Source organism: Teleopsis dalmanni, chromosome 2 (genome assembly GCF_002237135.1).
Source record: "Teleopsis dalmanni isolate 2A chromosome 2, ASM223713v2, whole genome shotgun sequence".
NCBI lineage: Eukaryota > Metazoa > Arthropoda > Insecta > Diptera > Diopsidae > Teleopsis > Teleopsis dalmanni.
Genome location: NC_051847.1, coordinates 193,381,613 through 193,403,014, shown reverse-complemented (window position 1 = coordinate 193,403,014; position 21,402 = coordinate 193,381,613). Strand labels below are relative to the sequence as shown.

General features: G+C 28.0%; 1 protein-coding gene across 1 annotated transcript in view; it reads left to right on the top strand.

Moving 5' to 3' along the window:
- The first annotated feature begins 1,427 nt into the window (after nt 1–1,427).
- Nucleotides 1,428–21,402, top strand: part of LOC119685393 (nuclear pore complex protein DDB_G0274915-like) — a 43,858-nt gene continuing 23,883 nt past the window's right edge. The window contains exon 1 of the mRNA XM_038099657.1: nt 1,428–1,674. The gene's annotated coding sequence lies outside the window, so the exon portion shown is untranslated. The remainder of the gene's footprint in view (nt 1,675–21,402) is intronic.

The following is a 21,402-nucleotide window of genomic DNA, read 5'->3' as shown; positions in this document are numbered from 1 at the left end:
TTTTCTTCTTGTTTTGTTTTTTGTTTTTGTTTTTGTGTATTTTTTGCTTTACTTTTGACTTTTAATAGCAAATGCAGCTTGATGCTGGCTTTGGTGCTCGCTAGTGGAGTAGCTTTTGCTCTTACCATTTCTGCTGCTGCTGCTGCTGCTGTTGTTGCTATTGCTGCTAATGCTAAGCCAAGTTTACTTGCCAATATTATGGTGGTTGTTTTACTTGTTATATTGTTATTATTTTTATTATTGCTATTGTTGTTGTTGTTGCTGTTCTTGCTGTGTTTGTTGCTATAGTCATTGTTATTGTTGTTGTTGTTGTTGAAATTATTGTGTGATATTGTAAGCTAAGGTAGAGTAAGTAAGGTAAGATATGGTATGGTATGGTATGGTAAGGTAAGGTAAGGTAAGGTAAGGTTGTGTTTTATGTTGTTTTTGTTTTATTTTGCTTTGTGGCGGTGTTGTGTTCTGCAAAAATCAAAAAGAGCACAAGACATGAAAACAAAAAACAAAAAACAAAAAACAAAAACAAAAAATACTAAAGTGCTTATGCTAAAATTGTTTGCTTGACGTTTACACAGACTTCATTCACTATCAGTTTCAGATCGTTTGGGTAAATCAGTTAAATGTGGACGCTGTACCGATTCGGACGTAAAAATTTAACTAGAACGGAAAAAGAATATAAGAAACAGTTGGGGGAAAAATGCTGAGATTGACAATTTGAGCTTAAGTTGAGCTTGACTTTAAGATTGTGCAATGAGAAAAAGTGTTAAAAAATTATTTAATTTGAAAAATTATTTATAATAAAAAATTAAATATTAAATTATTTAATTATATATGAAATAATAATGAAAATAAATTTGTTTCTAATAGAATATTTTTTTTTATTTTAACTTGAATTGCATAAACTTGGCCTAAATAGAAACAAATAAACACAGCTGAAAACATATTTAAGGACAAAAATACATAAATTTTACAATTGCAATTAGATAAAATCAATTTTTCCGTTGAAGTCAGTTAAATAAATGTTTTCAGAGTGTGTGGCATTGTAAAATTAAGGAAAAAAAATTTTTTTTTTTATAAAATTCTACAAAGAACAAAGTTTCACTTACTTAACTTACTGCTCTCATTTGACTTAGACTTGTCTTTGAAATTTCGTACTGCAAATTGCAGCATTAACAAGTATGCAAAAAATCTATCTTAGCACAAAAAAATAAATTTTGTATCTCAAAAAAAAAAAAACAAAAAAAAAAAGAAAATACCGAAAAAATATACGCGCGTGCAGTTGTCTACTTAAGCCAAAAAATTTACGCTAAAAACAGTTAACAAGAGAACAGTTAATATTCGTAACTACTACGCGAAAATCGTAACTAATAAAAATTAAAAAAAAAATAAAAAAAATAACGAATTAACAAAAACAAATACTACGCGTTTCCATTGCTTCTTTTATGGTTTTAAGTTTTTAAGTTTACTCGAATGCCTCCTAAAATTACCACAAAAATAGTGTAATCAGTTAAAGAACAACTTGAGCGCGGCTTAAAAATAACGACTTATAAATAGTAATAAAAACGTTAACAATACAAAACGAATGAACGGTTTTTTGCTTCTAAACTATGTTTACTGAAGTATACGGGCGAAATCTATACAAAACCACGGATTAAAGCAATCGATGTGGGTGAATTGGTAAGTTGAGAAAGAAGTAAATATTATGTATAGAAAAAAAAACACAATTACTTAAAATAATTTAAGACAAACCGACAGACATTTGAGAGGTAAAAAAAAAATCTCAAAAGAAAAAAAATGTATCTAAAAAATTGGTTAACAAGTAAGTAACGCTTTTTGTGGCAAAATCTTGTAGACGGACAGTCAGTTTTTGTGATACAATTGCTGAAAAGCGCGCATGCAAATTGACCAAGTGATCAATTTGAAATGTGAGCTGTTGCACATGCGCCAAACTCATGCAAAATAAACTTTAAAACAAAAAAAAAAATATACAAAAAGTCTGGATATTCAGACTCAGCGGTACTAAAATTCAAATCCAAATCTACAACGAATACCCAACCAAATAGACACCGCCGCACGCTCAGAAACCTACAAACGAACAGGCTGACCTAACTGACTGACTGACTGACTGTATGACTGAGTATTCGAGCACATATCTTTGTGTATATTTAATATCTTTTAACTTGGCCCAAAGACGGCAAACGGGGCTATAATAACTAGCAATATTGCTAGAAGTAAAGATACACTCATGTACAATAATATGTATAAAATCAAGAAAAAATCATTTTTATTTATATGTACGTCAAGGTCATGGATGTGAATGAAAGTGTTTCTATATGTATATGTAACATTACTAATACAATATATAGCAGCGTTGTACCGACATATCTGTGCATTTTTTTTTTGTATCTGTGTATATTGCATTGACTTGGCTTTTAAAAGAAGTTATAATCCGAAATATCCAAAATAATAATGAGAAAAAAAAAATTATTAATAAATATGTTGGAAAAAAAATATGTAATCAATTGATATTTAAAATTCCAAAGGAAATAGATGATTGACAGGCTAAATAAATGAAATAACACCTAAAGAAATATAAGTACAATACCCAAAAAAAAATTTTTTCCAAAAAAAAAAATATATCGTTTCTTTTATTTTTTTTTTATTGTTTATATTATGTAGTTAGCTTAATTTTTCATATCATGAAGAAACTTGGTCAAATTGTGTACTCATAAAATTTGAAGAAACTAAAAACAACAACAATAACGACAATCTAAACAATAATAATAATGAAAAAAAAGTTACAACAAAAAAATGTGGTTATTAAAATCAGTGTTTCTTTCATTGTTTTTCTGTACTTGGCTAGGCTGGCTATGGAGGTGTTCATGGTGGTGGTGCTAGTGCTAGTGATGGTAGTACTGGTGCTGGTGCTGGTGCTAGTCGTCATGTTAGTTGATATTATGCGGTTATTGTTATGATTACAAATAGCAGTAGTTGTAGTCTTCAATACCTATCTATCTTTCTAAATCTCAAGTTAAATGGAAATCAAAAACCAATCACGTGTTGCAATGAATTTTTTATGCTGCAACTATCAACAACAATACCAATAACACCAGCAGCACAAATAGCACCAACAGCAACTGTTCAAAAACAAAAAAAAAAATGCTACCAACATCACCATCACCAGTACCAGCACCAGCACTAGTAATACTTGTACCAATAAACCAACACCGACAGCGATAGCAACACTAAAACTATCAGAAAATTTATAATAGTTAGTGGCATTTTAACCAAGTTAGTAACAACAATTGGCGCTGTTATTATCTTCTTGTTCTTTTTGTTGTTGTTTAGTTATAATACATATATTAATTTAAAAAAAAACAACAAGTAAACAGCAAAAAAAATCTATTTATTGTACTATTATCTTAACTAGCTGTAGTCGCGGCACATAACCGCACAATATATGTAAGAATTCTTCCTAACAAGATACTTCTTATTAGTTTCAAACAGTAACTATGATTTTAACACAATTTCTTTAAAGTTTATAATATTAAATAAAATAAAAATTCATATATATGCCTAAAGCATTAGACTGCCAAGGTTCAATTTAAACAAAGTCCATTGAAGCTGAATTGAAATCATAACTTAAAAGATATTTAATAGAAATTGTGACTATAACATATCATTATCACTATGATTAACATAAGAATCTTCTATTTTCGTTCACCAACATTAGATCATAATCTTAAGCTTTCGCTCTCCAACACCATATGTGCAGATTTCTTAAATATTCCAGCCTATTAGCAAATTGTCTATTTAATTTTAATGTTTTCTTCTGGGCAATTAGGTTAATTTTATTAAATTAAAAGTAATATAAATATGATTATATGTAAATATATTGGGTTTCGCTATTGTTGTAATTTTATAAAAAGTTTCATGGTTTCAATTTTAAATATTGAATACAATAAACATTCCAGACACCCCTGAAAAACTTAGCAAAAACTAAAGAGACATTGGGTTAATGATAAAAATTCTATTTCTATTTATATCCCAAGATATAAACTAAATTTTACTTTTATTAAAAATCTTCAACTTAAGAATTTTAGTTAAAAAGTTCAATATTTTGAACATCTTTAACATTCGTCTTCAGGAAGTTTATACAACAACTATAAATATATATGAAAGTATAATCATCTGTTAAAAAGTTGCTGTCTTCGACTAAGTAATTTGTTATAAATGTATCTTTTACAACATTTTTGTCAGGTATAATTTATATCTTCACCACTAGAGTCCCTTTAATTTTGTTTAACAAACACGAATTACATTTTCCGATAGCAACTCTAGGATTTATGGCATCCAATGTATTCAATGCAAAAAGCCCAGTTCCTTGTTTTTGTTATTAGAAAAGTTCAATGCATTCTTTTAGACATGGTAGTAACTATTTTATCGGCTATATAAAAGGTCAGTATATTTTATTACATTATATATTGTACTAAATTATGTTTGATATGAATTAGATATTACTTGTTATTTTGCCAACAACAGTTGCTGGTTAGAATATTTTTGAATATTGTGGGTAGTATATATTGTATATAGCGATAATGTACTTTTTAAATATCAGACTTTCACATAATTTTTAATTATAAGACATCTCAACAATTTATTTTTTACTTGGTTTTATTTAGTAACTAACCATTTTGTTCAAATACTACACACTTACTGTAATTAAAGCTACCTCTAATGCGTACCCTCAGTACTCTAATGAGTACTCAACTTCTCCTCGTACTCTAATGACTTCTCTTAGTACTCTAATGAGTACTTTCAGTACTCTAATGAGTACTCTCAGTACTCTAATGAGTACTCTCAGTACTCTAATGAGTACTCTCAGTACTCTAATGAGTACTCTCAGTACTCTAATGAGTACACTCAGTACTCTAATGAGTACACTCAGTACTCTAATGAGTACACTCAGTACTCTAATGAGTACTCTCAGTACTCAGCCTAATGATTTCTCTTAGTACTCTAATGAGTACTCTCAATACTCTAATAAGTACTCTCAGTACTCTAATGAGTACTCTCAGTACTCTAATATTTACTCTCAGTACTATAATGAGTACTCTGAGTACTCTAATGTGTACTCTCAGTACTCTAATGAGTACTCTCAGTACTCTAATGAGTACTCTCAGTACTCTAATGAGTACTCTCAGTACTCTATGAGTATCTCGTATCTATTGAGACTCTCAGTACTCTCAGGGTCTCTCAGTACTTCTATGGTCTTCAGTACTCTAATGAGTACTCTCAGTACTCTAATGAGTACTCTCAGTACTCTAATGAGTACTCTCAGTACTCTAATGAGTACTCTCAGTACTCTAATGAGTACTCTCAGTACTCTAATGAGTACTCTCAGTACTTTAACAACTATTCTCAGTACCTTAACAACTACTCTCAGTACTTTAACAAGTAATCTCAATATTTTAACAGATACGTTTAGTGCCTTAACAAGTACTCTCAATACTCTAATGAGTACTATCAATACTGTAGAAGTTATAAGGAAAAGAAAAAAGAAAATCTCAAATACCTTTTCTGTAGCTGCCTAGCTTTGGCTAGAAGCAGACTGACTTTCTTTGGAATTAAACGTTTGAGTGCTGCTCTTACAATATGCTTATGAACTTTATTCCATTTTCGTTTTGAATAAAAGGTACGTACGGCTATAAAGTGCTAATATTAAGTAATTCTTGTGATTTATTCAGGCCTTGAAATTGGACCAAGCCTAAAAATAGTTAAAGTTGCATGTAAGCAATAGATTGATCAATTAGCACGACTGCCACAATAACACATTGCAACCTGATAAATCCTTCCGTGCCCTCTGTTGAATATATTTCCCGGGTAAATGTATTTGATCTTTAAATATTTATAAATTTTATGTAAACATATATATATAACTAATTTTAATTATTTAAATTTTTAATACTTTTGCGCATAAGTAAATTATAAATATAATACGTTATCGAATAAGTACTGCATTATTTTAAATAACTTTTAACTAAATGCAGTCAGACTTTATATTAGTTTTCTTAAAACTGTTAAAAAATATTAACAAAAAAAAATACATAGATTTTCGTTTATTTATTATTAATTTTTTTTATAGTTTGGTAAGAAATTGCAGTTGCAACATGCAACGTTTAAGCCATAAACTTGTTTCAAATGTTATTGGAAATCAAAATTACTTTAAAGTAACGTCAGTACTTCGGCAGAAAATTGCACACAATAATACAGAAAATACATTTAAAATTGCATATAATATATAAAAAAACATATATATAGTACATAGCATATCGTGTTTATATCTACATATATAGATAGTATATTTAATAAGTAAATGTCTACATTTATAGATACAAGATACAAGATACAATAAATAGTATAGTATGCGCATACATGAAATAGTTATATTAATAGATGGAGAACTGCATGCGAACGTGGCTCCAACAATTAAAGTTCCAAGTTAATGACAACAATAGTTTAAGCAATGAAGACTAAAAAAATTCGATAAAAAAAGAAGAAATATTAATATATATAATAAAAAAAAGGAATAATTAAAAAATATGAAACTAAGTATAAAAAAGTTATATTGAAAAGCCAATTGCATTCCAAACAATTGTAATGCAACTTAATTGTTTTCTGTTTTGAATTACACATAATAATTAAACAATCATTAAACCAGTTTAAAATCATAAATCCAATAATATAAAAAGTATCTCAACAAATATGTGAGGTGAATGATTAAGACCAAGTTAATGCCATTTTTGACGAATTAAAAAAAGAAAAACAAAAATTCAAAAATAAAATAAAAGGCTAAAGAAATACTAAAGAGTGCATTAAACTATAAAATGTTAAATAAAATATATATAAAAAAATATACAACTATCACTAACAGTTAGAGGACAAGCATTAAAGCCAAGCTAACAAAGCGACTAGTCGTCGAACGCCCTAGCCGCACCGACCCTAAGCTACCGCATTACCAAGCTGGCTTCAAACTTGTAAAAAACACAAGTCACACTTTTTAAAAGAAAAAATCGTTCACTCTCATTGTCACACGCGAGTGCATTGACAAATTTGTCTTTGGTTATTGCTGCTCTATTAGCCGTGTTTAGGCTAGCGTTACCGGGCCATGTTCAGTTCATTTGGCCCATGTTGGCTTGAATTTGGTTTTCTGTTTACAACTTCTTTTCGTTTTTTTATTTTATTTCTTCTGGTAGTTCTGTTACATTTTTGTAGACTGTTTGTTACAATTTTTCCGCTTTGTTGTCTTTTAATTCTCATCAATTTTGGTTTTTTTTCATGTCATTACTGTCAGCTGTCACAGCTGTTAGACATACAAGTGCGTGTTAGTTTTGAGGGGCCATGATGAGGGTGATGTTTACTAACAAAATGTAGACATAGTTTTGTGTGTGTGTTGTTGGTGTTGTTTGTATATAAGTTACTTAATATATATTAACACGGATTTTAGTTTGTTTTGTTTTTGCTGAATTTAAAAATTCCAATGTTAAGTTTATAATTTTATATTGTTTTGTTGTTTTGTCAGACTATATTTTTAAGACATTCCCATAAACTAAAGTTTATGTTACAATTTATATAAACAATAATATATACATTTAACCCAACTTTATATCTGAGACATTCCCATAAACTTTATCATACTGAAATAACTTATATATGTATATATATGCTTAACCTAGCATGTACATAAAGTCATGTTAAACTTCATTATACATACTCTACTTCATTTAACTATAAAAATATTAATCGCTCTTTTCTAATATGTACACTGCATTATATGCACTTCACTTCATTTTTAATCTATAAATTTATTTGACCCATTGCTCTTACTTCTGGTTTAATTATAAATCAAGTTTACGAACTGGTCTCCTAAGACATTTTCTTTTTTCCATTGTATCGGGGCGTTAACATTTTTAGTTCGCCTTTCTTGCATTGATAATTTAGTGTAATTAGAAGCGCTACTATATTTAGTGTATATGACCGAGGCGCTGAGATTTTTTTGTTGTTGTATTGCTACTCAGATATTATATGTAAATTGATTTTTTGCCACAATTTGAAAGTGTTTTATTTAAAATAAATTGACTCCTTCTACTTTACAATACAAGTTATAGGTTCGTTTCTCTCTATTAAATTTATTTTATGCAAAATTGAATTTATTTTGCATAACTTTTAATTCTTACAAGTCATTGTAGTTCTTGAAAAAAACTAAAATCTTTTATAGATATACCCATAGATAAGTATAAGCACAAATATATATGTACTTCGAATACTTTATTACTTATATGTGCATATATGTAGGCAATTAATTATATATATTAATATAGAAATAATTGGAATTTAATTTATTTCTTATACATTGACTTATTATAATTAAAACAAAAAGGCAAAAAAGCAAAAAAAAAATGAAATCATGCAATAGTTTTAATTAATGCAAAAAAAATGAAATAAAATTATTAACACATTCATATTTTGTAAAATTTTATATATAATAAATGCATTGTTCAAATTGGCGTTAATGAATTGAAAGTAATTTTTAGGCCGTCAATACAGCTGTTTTAGATATTTCAAAAGAAACGATGGTTTAAATAAATTTTTAATATATTTTTAATTTTTTCTATAAATTATAAAATTTTATTATTGGTATGAGAATGTCTCAATCGGAAAATTGCAACAAAGACTTAAATGGGTGAATTTAAGTGCGATTAAAGCCAGTCATACATCGTCGAAGAATGTACTCATGTACTTGAAAACAATGCATTAATTAGCGATTAAACATAGAAGCTATACCAAGTAGATATAAAGACATTGAAATATTAAGAGTAATAGTTAAATGAATTGTATATTTAAGTCTTGTTTATAATCAAAGAAGTCAATAGTATTCTAATACTCCATAAAAAAATCAATAAATGATTAGAACATAAAATGACGGTGATCTTGAAAAGGCGTTGTTATAATCACTTGAGCAGTCATAAGACGGACCTTTTCTACAAATTAATTAGCGAAGTAAGTGCATTGCATTGGTGTTTAAAATGACCATAATTGTTCTATATGGACTATTAAAACAGTTTCAAATTTTTATTTGCTTTTTTAAAAGCCATTTAAATTTCTAAAACGATCTGAAAAGACTTGCACATAAAATGGTGTCATGTGTTTGAGTACGGATCTTTTAGTAGCATTAAAAACTTCTAAGATAATTTAATTACTTAAATAATTTAAACTAAGTAAATTTTTTTCTATATTTGTAAAAGCCGTTGAAAATTTCTGAAACGATTCGAAGAGACTAGTCCATAAAATGGTGTGATGCGTTTGAGCCCGAATCATTTAGTAAAATTAACAAGCTCTAATTTAATATCATTTTAACAACTGAATATTAAATCAATATATACATAAATGGATTTAAGTAAATATATAGCTTAGCTACTTTTATTAAGACAAAGCTTTGTAAGGCCACAATAAAATAATAATTTTAGAAGGAAAATAGTAAAATTTTTTTCAAAAAAAAAAACCTTTATTATTAAAAATGATTTATCCAAAAATTGTAATTGTATATTAAATATGTATTAGTAATTAGAGCTTTATATATCCCCTAATTTGATTTTAGGATATATTTTTATTTTTATTTTTTTTTTATATTCCTATCACGTACTGTTTTCCTATAATCGGTCAATGAAGCAAACTTCCAAGTACTTTTTTTTTAACTTATCGAAATAGTTATAGACAAAGTTTAATGCAACTTTTTTTTTTCTAGTTTAATTAGTTTAAATTTCATTATATATTCACTAGAATTGAAGATCTACGAGTATAAATCACACCATTCCGACGACGGTCGGTTTGACGGTGCATAAAGCATTCCACCTCCTCACCGCAAAAAAAAAAAAAAAAACGAGTATAAATCAAGAAATCCACTATAATTTGTAGAAGTTACTTAAAGAAAAAATAAAAAAGATTAAATTGCGTATAAACTGCATGTCATAACTTTTGAGTCAGATTTGCATTCCTAAGAAATACAATTTTGGAAAAATCCTATACTTATGAATCATTTGTTCATGAAAAAATCTTACATTAAACGGTAGTATACATCTCAACAGTTAAATTTACCAATAGCTTCAATCAGTATCAATATGGTACATGAGCGATATATGATATTATTAATCGATTTATACCATTTCATGAATATACTTGAACTTGTTATTCAAGCATATACATATAGTCATTTGTCAGCAAATAAAATTCATATACAACAAATAAAAAAGGCAGAGATGGGAAGATTCTTACAGCCAAGGCAACAACCCTATATATAGTACCATGGCTCTTCATTGCATTAGCAAAATGTCAAGAATTCGAATACGTTATTCACTCTAAACAAAAGTTTTATTTAATTAACTCTATTGATCACAAAAGAAAGTGCTGACACACAGTCAGAAAGACAAATACGGCTTAGACAATTTCTAAAGTCAAGGAGAGCAAGACAAGGTTTAGTCTATGTGATGGACACATGCATTTTATTGCGTTTGAGACATCCTCAGAAATATAATACATTATACATTGATGGAGCTGTAAATTGTAGTCTACAGAAACTTTATTTATAATATTAAAAAAAGTCTTCACTTTTAAGATATAAGTGACTTAGCTTTTGTGGCAACAGCTTTTTAACTAGGCTTTTTGAGATGTTCATACCAAAAACACATATTTAATCTGCTCAGAAGAAGTCAAGTCAGTGAAAAGGGTCATATAAATATTTTAATAAGTTAGATTAATAACAAGGTAAAAATGTAGATCACTAGGTACAATTTACAAGTAAAGTGCCTCATTAATTCATCATCATAAATCGTCACAAATCATAAAGTGCGTCATTATAAATCAAATCCTTACAAGTTGAATCTCATAAACACATTTTTGTATGGATTTTATGTAAAAAATAGCACTTATAATAAGATTATAGTAAGATTTAAAAAAATGTAGCACAGTAAGTTCATTGAAAAATTTTCGTTTTAACTTTGAAAACTTTTTTAAATGTAAAATTACTTTTTAGTTCACATGTAGTCAAATCAAGTTTTTTTTTTATTTTTTACCACTAAATTTGCTGATACCGACATAATAGTACTTATATATATTTACTCTTTCAACGCAGATAAACTGAAATTAAGATTTTGTCTTACATTCAAGGAGATTTTAATTGTTTAAAGTCTTAAAGGTAGCACCTGATGATTTCTACCTAACACACAAAATAAAGCATTTTTATAATAATAATAATAGTAACTTATTACCATGTGCAATTACCCAGTGCTGGCCTTCAAGCTTTAATTAATGCTTAAAATTCTTAACAAAGTAAATAATATACATTTTTTAAATTTTCAATTTTTCACGCCTAATATTTTAAAAAATTTTATGAAAAATTTTAGCAAATTCAAAAAAAATATTTATTTTTTATGTATAGAAATATTAATTTAAATATTAAAGTGGCTTTTCGAATTTAAACTATATTTCAAGTAACTTTATGGCTGGTTTGCTTAACACTGATAATATGAAATTTATCTATTAGACTTACTAGATGTAGTATTCATTTAATTATATGGATTAGATAGTAAGTAGGCGACAGGGAATGGATTGTCACCTTGCCTCTAAGAATATGAGATTACTACTTCAACTACTACAACTCTTATGACTACATATAATACGTACCTATGTGTATATCTTATATCATTTCTAAAATTCCTGTTTAGTATTAATAAATTAATCATATCAGATACAACATTAATAAGACAACATTTTTAAGATTATCTAAGCTTTCGATATATATGTGCACTTCAAACTTTATAATAAAAGCAATAAACTCATAATAAAAATGCAGTAAGACCCCGCTTAACGCCTGGGATACGTTCCATTAAAGTAGACCGCAATGCGAAAGAGCGCTAAACGAGGCAATGTTAACATGTAAATATTGGGGTTAGGGGAAGATTTATAGAAAATTGCTTAGGTATTAAATTTAATAATTATGTTATATGTAATATTATGTAATAATAATAGAACCAAATATTTATTTCTTACAAAAACAAAATCAATGTTATTCAGTCAATTCTGTGTGTTCAATCTTCTGCCATCTAATGTAGTTTGCGATTTTTCTTTTGCGTTTTGTTAGAAGTTGTTTATAAGTGGATAAAGCATCTATAACACCCCGTCTTGCTTTTGAACTCCTGCCAAAATTTGGATCAATTTCAACAAATTGGTCCATAATTTCAGTTGTTCCACAAACAATATGGAATTTCTTTTAGCTCTTCTTTGAAATCACTACTATCAATATTTTTGTTTTCTTCTTGCTCAATTAATTCCTTGAGCTCATCATTAGAAAAACTATCTGCTGTTTCTTGAACTATATTTTTGACATCTTCCACTTTTACCTCATCTAAACCGGTTTGTTTCACTAATTTCAATATTTCTATCACTATTTCATCCATTTCGACAGAGGGTTCAATGTCTTCGCTCTTACTTAAATCTGTTCAAATGTTCTTCCACACTCTTTTCAGAGATCTTTCTGTTATCTCATTCCAAGAAAGGTTTATGTTTTCTACAACATTCATGATATTGTAGTTTTTCCAAAATTCTCTTATTGATTGCTTCTCTTCTCCGTTTTTTTTTCAAACATCTGCTTAAATGTTCGGGTTGAAATAAAAGAGCGCTAAACCGAAACAGCGTTAAACGAAACAGGGGTCTTACTGTATTGGATCTAATGTTTCCAGAAAAAGTTTATATTTATAAATTAAAATGCATTATATTGATCATCAAAACAGTATCTTAGACGTATAAAGCAGAAAATAGATAGTTAGAAAGCAGTAAAAATAACTGTTACTTAAATTTTATACTTTAAGATATAAGTAACAGTTTTACTTTATACTTTAAGTGCGTGATAAAGTATTATATTTTAGTAGAACAGAGTTAAGGATATTGGTACTTTATTTGACAGATTACCTGGACTTGATTCACCATCTCAATAGGATGTATCTGTATAAGTATACAGAATGTCGGTTCTGCTTAGCCTTTGATTATATTCTTTATAATTGAATTTAAGCTAGGCTTTAATACTGAAACTGCTATCCATCTAATATAAAAAAATTTTCAACAGCTGACAGGTGAAAATTTTCATCTTATTGCTCTTAATTCGAAAAGCTGAAACTTTCTTACTCAATTAGGACCAATTTCTAGAAAAATGTCATACCAATTTCTTGTTGTACTATTCCATTAAGAGAGAGATAGCACTATACATTGATAATTTATTATTTATTTATTTCTTTTCGTATTTCAGTTGTATTGTAATAAAACAGTGTTTAGGTGTTAATATGATAAAAGAAATATCTCCGATACATTCATATGCCTACTTTACTTTTCAATTTAATTTTTTATAATATATAAATAATTATATAAACACATATGGATTTGTTTATATATATGTCTTTTACATATGTTATAAAATTGTTTAATATTTTTATATAGTATCTTTATGTGATTGCTTAGTATCAAAAATGTCAACAAGTTCTAGTTGTTAAATTAATTTTTTAGAACTTATAATTTTGTAAATAAAATACAAAAAGTGGTTAAGTAGGCGATATTCATAAACATAATAATAATTGGTATATTAATTTATATGTATTAATTAAAATTTAAGAGTTTACAACAAATACAAATATTACCTTTAAAATACATTACTCTACTCAAACATTATTTAAATCCAGAAAAAAATATGGAGAAGGGATCTGGTTTTATCTCTCAAATGAAAGAAGGTCATTGAATAAAACTGTTTACATATATATATTAGTATTTGATTTAATAAACTAAATTTAAATTAAAAAAAACTTGTTTTTTGTATGCCAACGACTGACCAAATTAATATTTTTGTTTGTTTGTGATGTGGTGTTTTTAATATAATATTTTAAGGTAGAAACACCGTAACGTATGAGTAATTAAAAAATTAATTATCGCATAACAACAAAATTATCGCATAACAACAAAAAAATTTGTTCCATTTTTAAAAATATTACATTAATATATATTTGGGTAATTTGGGTGTGTAAATTTTAATTTTAATTTTAATTTTTATTAATAGATTACAAATATCATATTAGTAAATATAACATTTGTAATTGTTTTAATATAATTATGATGAAGTATAAAAACATACAAATCTTTTATAAACTATACATATAATTTTATATAACTAACTATTTGTGTTAGATATAATGGTTTATCAGACCTTAGGAAATCCCTAAAATCATTTTCATGGCATGTTATTAAATTTTTAGGTTACTTTTTTTTGGGTTTAAATCTAAAAGATACAAATTTATTTTGTAGGCAAAAAAAAAGTACAAGAATTCAAATCATTTAAAACGAATATATGTTATTAATTAAAATACTGAACATTGCATGAAGTTAATAATTTTTATTAGAAGTGATATTTATATACCGCGGCCTTTAAGGGCTTTAGTATTGAGCTATCCCCCAAAGAAACACATCTATATTAACCCGATTGATTTTTTGTACATAAATTGTTTTGATATTAAATATGGGAGGTGATTATGGGGAATCATATGCTATTATCTACATAAATAAACTCTTAAAGTAACTACAAGATTTTAACATCAAAGTCTGATATCACAGCAAATCAATTTGCTATAGTGAATATAATGAAAACTACATCTATACCTTCTACGAATTATCCACTTGCATAAGAGAGTTAAAGTGAATTACATACTAACTCTAGAATGAATTATTTAGTTTTTGTTGGCATTTTATTATAAAGTTTGTAACCTTAAGGCCTAATATCTCAAAAATCAAGTTCCAATTCTCAGGAATTGGAATTGTAACAAAAGTGGACAAAGTCCACCATATTGTCCACTATTCCCATTGGGACATAGGGCGTCAATAATTCTTCTAAATCTGACTCTGTAGTTGTCGGTTCATGTATATAGCGCTATATAGCTCACTTTCCGCCGCTCTTTTTCATGTTTTCGCTGGCGCACCAAGTCTTCTGCTACTTTGTGGATTCCATGTCAATGCTTACCTCGCAATGTGATCTGTCGGTTGTCTAAGCGTATGGCCTTCCAGTTTAACTTTCTTATTTTTATATCATTTTTTGCAGCATTTTGAGTGGTTTGGTTCAGCTGACATTCATTTAATATTCGATCTGGCTACCATATTTTTGTCATTCCACTTTTGGAGAGTGATGCCCAAATGAAAATTGGTTTCAGCTGTCAAAAGCTTTTTTGTAATCTAGGAGGCCACATAGATACTTTACTTACATAGTCAGCCGAGTAGCCTCCGCCAGTTAGCCCGATTAGTTGCTTGCTGTCACCAGTTGGTAGTAGAGATTTGTAGAGCGTGATTTTTGTTTGTCGAGAGAGGGCTTTATTTCTCAATTGCTTACTTAGCCCGAAGTAACATGTGTTGGCAAGAGTGATTCTTCGTTGAATCTCTAGGCTAATGTCATTTTGGGTGTTTAAGCTGGTTCCTAAATAAACAAAGTCTTTCACAACAGTGACGTGAGTCCCAAGGCGCTCAAGAGATTTGTTTGTTGACAGAAAGTACCACATAGATGGTAGCTCTAAATTCATTTCAATTTCGTACTATATTATTATAATTATATGTAAGTAGAGGATGATAAGTATTATCTGTTTGTAAGACAGACTCTTTAAGAAAACTGAAGAAGTTATACAAAGATATAGAAATATCTTTGTGAATTAATTAATTTCACTCTTTTAATGTTAAAATTTATTTTGTACCTTACCACACTTCCTATATTTTTCTTTGTTTTTGGTTTATAATATAATTTTTCAATTAATTTAAACAACATGAAATTTAAATATCTGCAACGCATGCAAAAGCATTGAAAATAATTTGTTAATGTAAGTTTAGTCACGTTAAAATGTTATAAACTTCGTTCGATATTGAAATTGCTCGGATACAAATCGAAGATACAATATAAACCATTTATTTTGTACATTAAAGCATGTCGAATAATTAAGTGTAAAGAATAAAATGATAAATTAAAATACCTAACGAAAACATTTTTTTTACACTAAAAAAAAAAAATAATCAAATAATATAAAACCAATTAAATGTCAAGGTGCATTTCACACTAAGCTAAATAACAGCCATATAACAGCAACAACAACAGCAACAACAACTACAACTACAGTAAAAATAATAATAATAAGAAACTAAATTAGTAAATGATTAGTAGTGAACCTTTTGCAAGCGTTAAATATCGCATCTACTCTATCTAACCGTGAAGTGTACTTAGAAAAAAATTTTCTTTTTTTGTCTTTGGCAACTGATTTGCTGAAAGAATTTCGGTTTATACAAAGGTCTAAAGATTTATGCCAAAAAGATAATTTTTTCATTCCCAACTCGGTTGACAAAGAGTAGCCTAAGGCTGTTCACTAATCTGACGGCTTTAGTGTTTACTGATTTTCTGTAGCACTCAAGTGCTACATTATGCTAATTCAGTTGTGAAAACTTCGGCGGTAATCGCCTATATGTAGCGCACAACTTGTTCCTAAAAGATATATCGAATTCTTTTTGTTTCTCATTTTTTGAATTATTTTTCATGAATGATTTCTTTAAAATTGTTGTTGTTGTTGTTTCTGCTTTTAGTTTAGTGCATTATAATTCGGCACTGAGTCACGAAATTCAGTTAGAATCATTGAACTTGTCTTGTATCTTTTTGCACCTCTAAGAGTGAGATATGAATTTTAAAAATTAATTGTGAATTGAAAATTTTTAGTGTGGCAAACAAATAAACTGGAATTTGTTAAATAAATTTTATTCTTCTTAGATGACTATCATAAATTTTATTAATATTATTTTTATTATTATTATTTCTATATATTTTTTTAATGTATTTGATTATATCGTGCAGAAACTTGTAGACGGATTAAGAAATTCGTTTTCATTGTTCAATTAGGTTCAAAATATTTTTGATTTTTTTTTCAATTCTTTTTGGGGATAATAAACTGCTTAGTTTTATACTCGTATTGCTCGTCGGTTCTTGGAGGCGCATTTTATTGCCCTTGAGTGTTATTAGTTCCAATGAAAAGTGAAGTAATTTAAAAAATTTTTTTTTTTATTTAGGTCATGAGTATCTTTAAGCAGATAATAAAGATTCTGATATATTGAAGTGCAAGACGCGTGTTTGATTATATTTATTGTTACAAAGACTTAAGTGTTTGACGTACTTTTATTAAAGAATTACATTCAAATACAATGTACTATAGTGAATCAATAATAAACACCAATAATAAGTAGTAAACAGTATTGCAATACTAAGGGCATAGCATAAACCCTTATATGGTAAATGAATAAACAATACTAATGTTATATTAAAAACTTATTAAATTTATTTTTATAATATATTATTTATTTATTATATTTTTGACATGTCATTAGTCACAATAATTAAAAACTTATCCTATTTACAAATATTACAAATGTTTCCAATTTTTTTATTTCTGACCATATACCATATCGTAAATCGTTAATGGATTTGGTTGTTTCCCGTTGTAACATATTGTACGTCTTCATGTCATTCTAGTTCTTCCTACACTTCTTTTACTTCGACCGTCCATTCAAGCGCAGCGTGTGAAATTACCGATTTATCTTTACGTAGAGTATAGTCCAGCCAACCGTTTTTGGGCTTAATTATTTCTTTGCTGATCTTTGTCTGATTTGTGATACAACACAATCGTTTATTCGTGATTATTCTTAGCCACCAGATTTCTACTATTCTTCTTAGGCAGTGATTGACAAAGGTTTGTAGTTTTTGTAGAATAGAAGCAGTGGTATGGAAAGTTAGGCTCCCATATAGCAGCACTGACTTAACACATGCATTGCATATTTTTATCTTTGATTCTAGTGGTATTAATGCCGTTTTCCATACGCGAGTAATATATATAATATAACATATATATAATATATAATGTATAATATATAATATATAATAAATAATATATATAATATATATTATATATTATATAATATATACTATAACTTAATATAATATTACTATTATTAATATAACTATTGTTTCAAAAGAGAGGTTTTTATCGAGCAGTAGTAAAATTGCAACAACAAAACTTTTTTTTATTATTTTTAATTAATTGAATTTTTTGAGAACCATACACTGTTTCGAGTATTGCCTAATACCCATCATGAGTGGTCTTGGAATTATTTCTTACATATAATTACTCGTAAATAATTTTTTGTGACTGCTAGTAACAAGGGTTGACCGCGTTAAAGCTCAAAGTCAGTAAGAGATTAAAAATTTATTTAATTTCTCTTCTGTCTTATGAAATTTACGTTAAATATCTACAAAGTGGAAAGAAATCGAACATTCTTCAATAAGATAGAATGTCGTTTTAGTTCTATATTTTTCACTATTTTGGAAAGGGGTTTGGTTTCCGTCATTTGATAACAGGTGGAAGAATATTGAAGTCACAATCACGGAGGGATTAACAAGAGTTCATTTGGTTGGCAACGCCAAATAAATATTTGGCATATTAAAAAATGTCAGTTAATTTGACATATAGCAAACACTAAAAATAGAAATCAGAAAACATAAACTTAATAACAAAAAGTTGATGCAAATTCCACCGGCATGGCAACAACATAATTGGGCTGCCATTCTTTACGACCTTTGGTGTAATCTTAAACTTGTGGAAAGAAATATTAAGTAACAAATATCATATCAAGAGATGATGCATGATCTTTTGTGATCGTCTCAAAGTGTTTTTGGAAATTTCTAAACGGATATTTTCATGTGGAGGTTGTATCTTGCGAATGTGGCTAAAAATCTCTGACTAATAATGTTAGCCTTTTGCAGTGATTAATGAAAATCCTTTCGTTAATAATGAGGATTAAAAAATTATTTTGTTGCCAAATAAACGAGCTTTTGTGAGTTCCTTCAGAAAGAAAAAACGTATATGACTCAAGGGAAACAGCAAAATTTATTGTCTAACAGACATAACTTCATTGCAATACCCCGTCCACACTATTTTTTATATAGAGAGTGAACAGTCTTTCCATTTTTCATAGACAAAATTTGCTATTAAGTGCAATTAAATGCAATTCTGAAAACTTTTAGCTGTGACAGTATTTGTGAAACTGTCACGCAAAAAGTATCCCATTCTGATTTTATATAAAAAATAATACGCCTTTGCAAAATATAAACCAAATTAAATGAAGTTCTGGTAGACTCTGCTCTATTTAACGCAAAAGTAAACATAGAAAGTAGTGGGTGAGTTCTTTCACATGTATAAAGTTGTAGTGCCTTAACTAATAATAAACACTGTGGGTAGTCAATAGCTGTCGGAAACACAGAAATAATGCAACAAATGAAAATATTTTTTAACTGCATTTAGAAAGAAAGTTTTATATGAAGATTTAGATATGAGAAAACTCTTCGTAAGCTAGTTGCCGCCTTTGTTGATCTTGAACTCAAAACCATAATCATTTACAAAGTTTTAGGGCACTATTATCCATGCTAGCATTGTATGCTCAAAGTTCTCCAGAAATAGATGGTTCTTAATTATAATAATTACCCAAAAAATTAAGGTTAATTATTAAGGACAGACTTAAGACGGCTTTTGCAAAAATAACACCAAACACTGTGTAAAAGTGATAGATAGCAGCACTAATATGGACAATATAAAAGGAGCAAATGGTACATTTGCTTAAAAATTTCAGACAAAAATCGCTTTATTAAATTTACTTCATTAAGATAGAGAGGTTGGTAGTCGTCATGTCTAAAATTCAGGAAGTAAGTTTCGACTGGATTGACTATCCGCCGCTGCTAGTGACTACATTATAATCGTTTGTGCGAGTATTATAGTCACATCATTGCCCTGTCTGTTCTCCTTATTTGTATTTATCCTTATATTAACATTTTTATTATTAAACTATTTCTTAATACTAATACTAATTAATTTAATTTATTTGTAATTCATCATATAACTGTTAACGATTTTTAAAGTTTTAACGTCATGTAAACATTTTTTTGTGTCGTGAGTATCTGGAAGTTTGTAAAAGTAGGGTTTCATCCTTGTATCTGTAAATTAAATGAAAATTCATCTCTTAAAATAAACGTTTCCCTTTTTACTGATTTTTGTTTGAATACTTAATTTAACAATTTAATTTATTTATTTTGGCTTTAGTTTCCTTTTCCCAAAGTCTTTTGAAATAGTAAATCAATCATTTGAGTTCAGTTCTTTAATTGTGTGTCGACTGACTAATTGTTAACTAAAATTGAATTCATAAAATTGCTCAATCTTAAATGTTACTCACAGCTCCACCTTTCCATTGTTATTATTCAATTTTTAAAAATTTTTATTCGATTAATTTCCGGTTATATTTTTTTTAAACGCTGTTTTAACTTGCGTAAGTAAAATTCTTACGAATTAAAGCCATGTCTGGCATAAAAAAAAAATATGTATATATATAAAAAAATACAAGAAAAAATGAAAATATAACAAAAACAAAAAATAATTTCAAAAAAAAAAGATATTTGAAAAAACATGAAAAAATGGGACTAAAATGATTAATATATTTTGATAATTTTTGAAGAACCCGTTCTTGTCAACTTATTAACTCGATGCTCCCTCAGCGATAATACGCTTTAATCCGTAATTTTTATTTTAACAGCTTCTGCCAGATATCAACTAAGCAACTTTTTTATTTGGTGCGAGATGCTAACTGCTAGCCGCTAACCGCTAGCCGCTAGCTGCTAGCTGCTCACTGCTCGCTACTCGCTGCTATCTACTTGCTGCTGCTTTAATTATATTCTTATCGAATTAAAATCTTTTAATCAACTTTAAATAATTCAGCTGTTGAGTGATGTTTAAGTTCTTTCCGTACAGTCCGTACAGTACGTACAGAAAAGTGAAGGGAGCCGCTATTTATGGATGTTTCAAAGAGACAAACATTGTGAAGAAATTCCAAGTTTGTCCAAGTTTAAGGTTGCAATTAAGTACTGTACGTGTAGTTAAAGAATTTAATTTCATTTATTTTTAGTATATTTATTTATTTATTTAATGTTTATTTTTATATTTGCACATACATAAGTTAATATATATTGAGAAAAAAAAACGTATTCTTACATATTCTTGAGTAAATGCGCATTAGTACATATTTCAGCTCGTGTCAGTTATTTTTTAATTATTTTGTATCTTTGTTATTTAAAAAATTTTTTAATTTTTTTTTTTATAGAGTGACATCTACACGTTTTGAAAACTTAATTGTTCACATCGCCTTTAGATACTTTATTTCACATTTAATTTATCAGTTTTTTTTGTGGTTTAATTCATT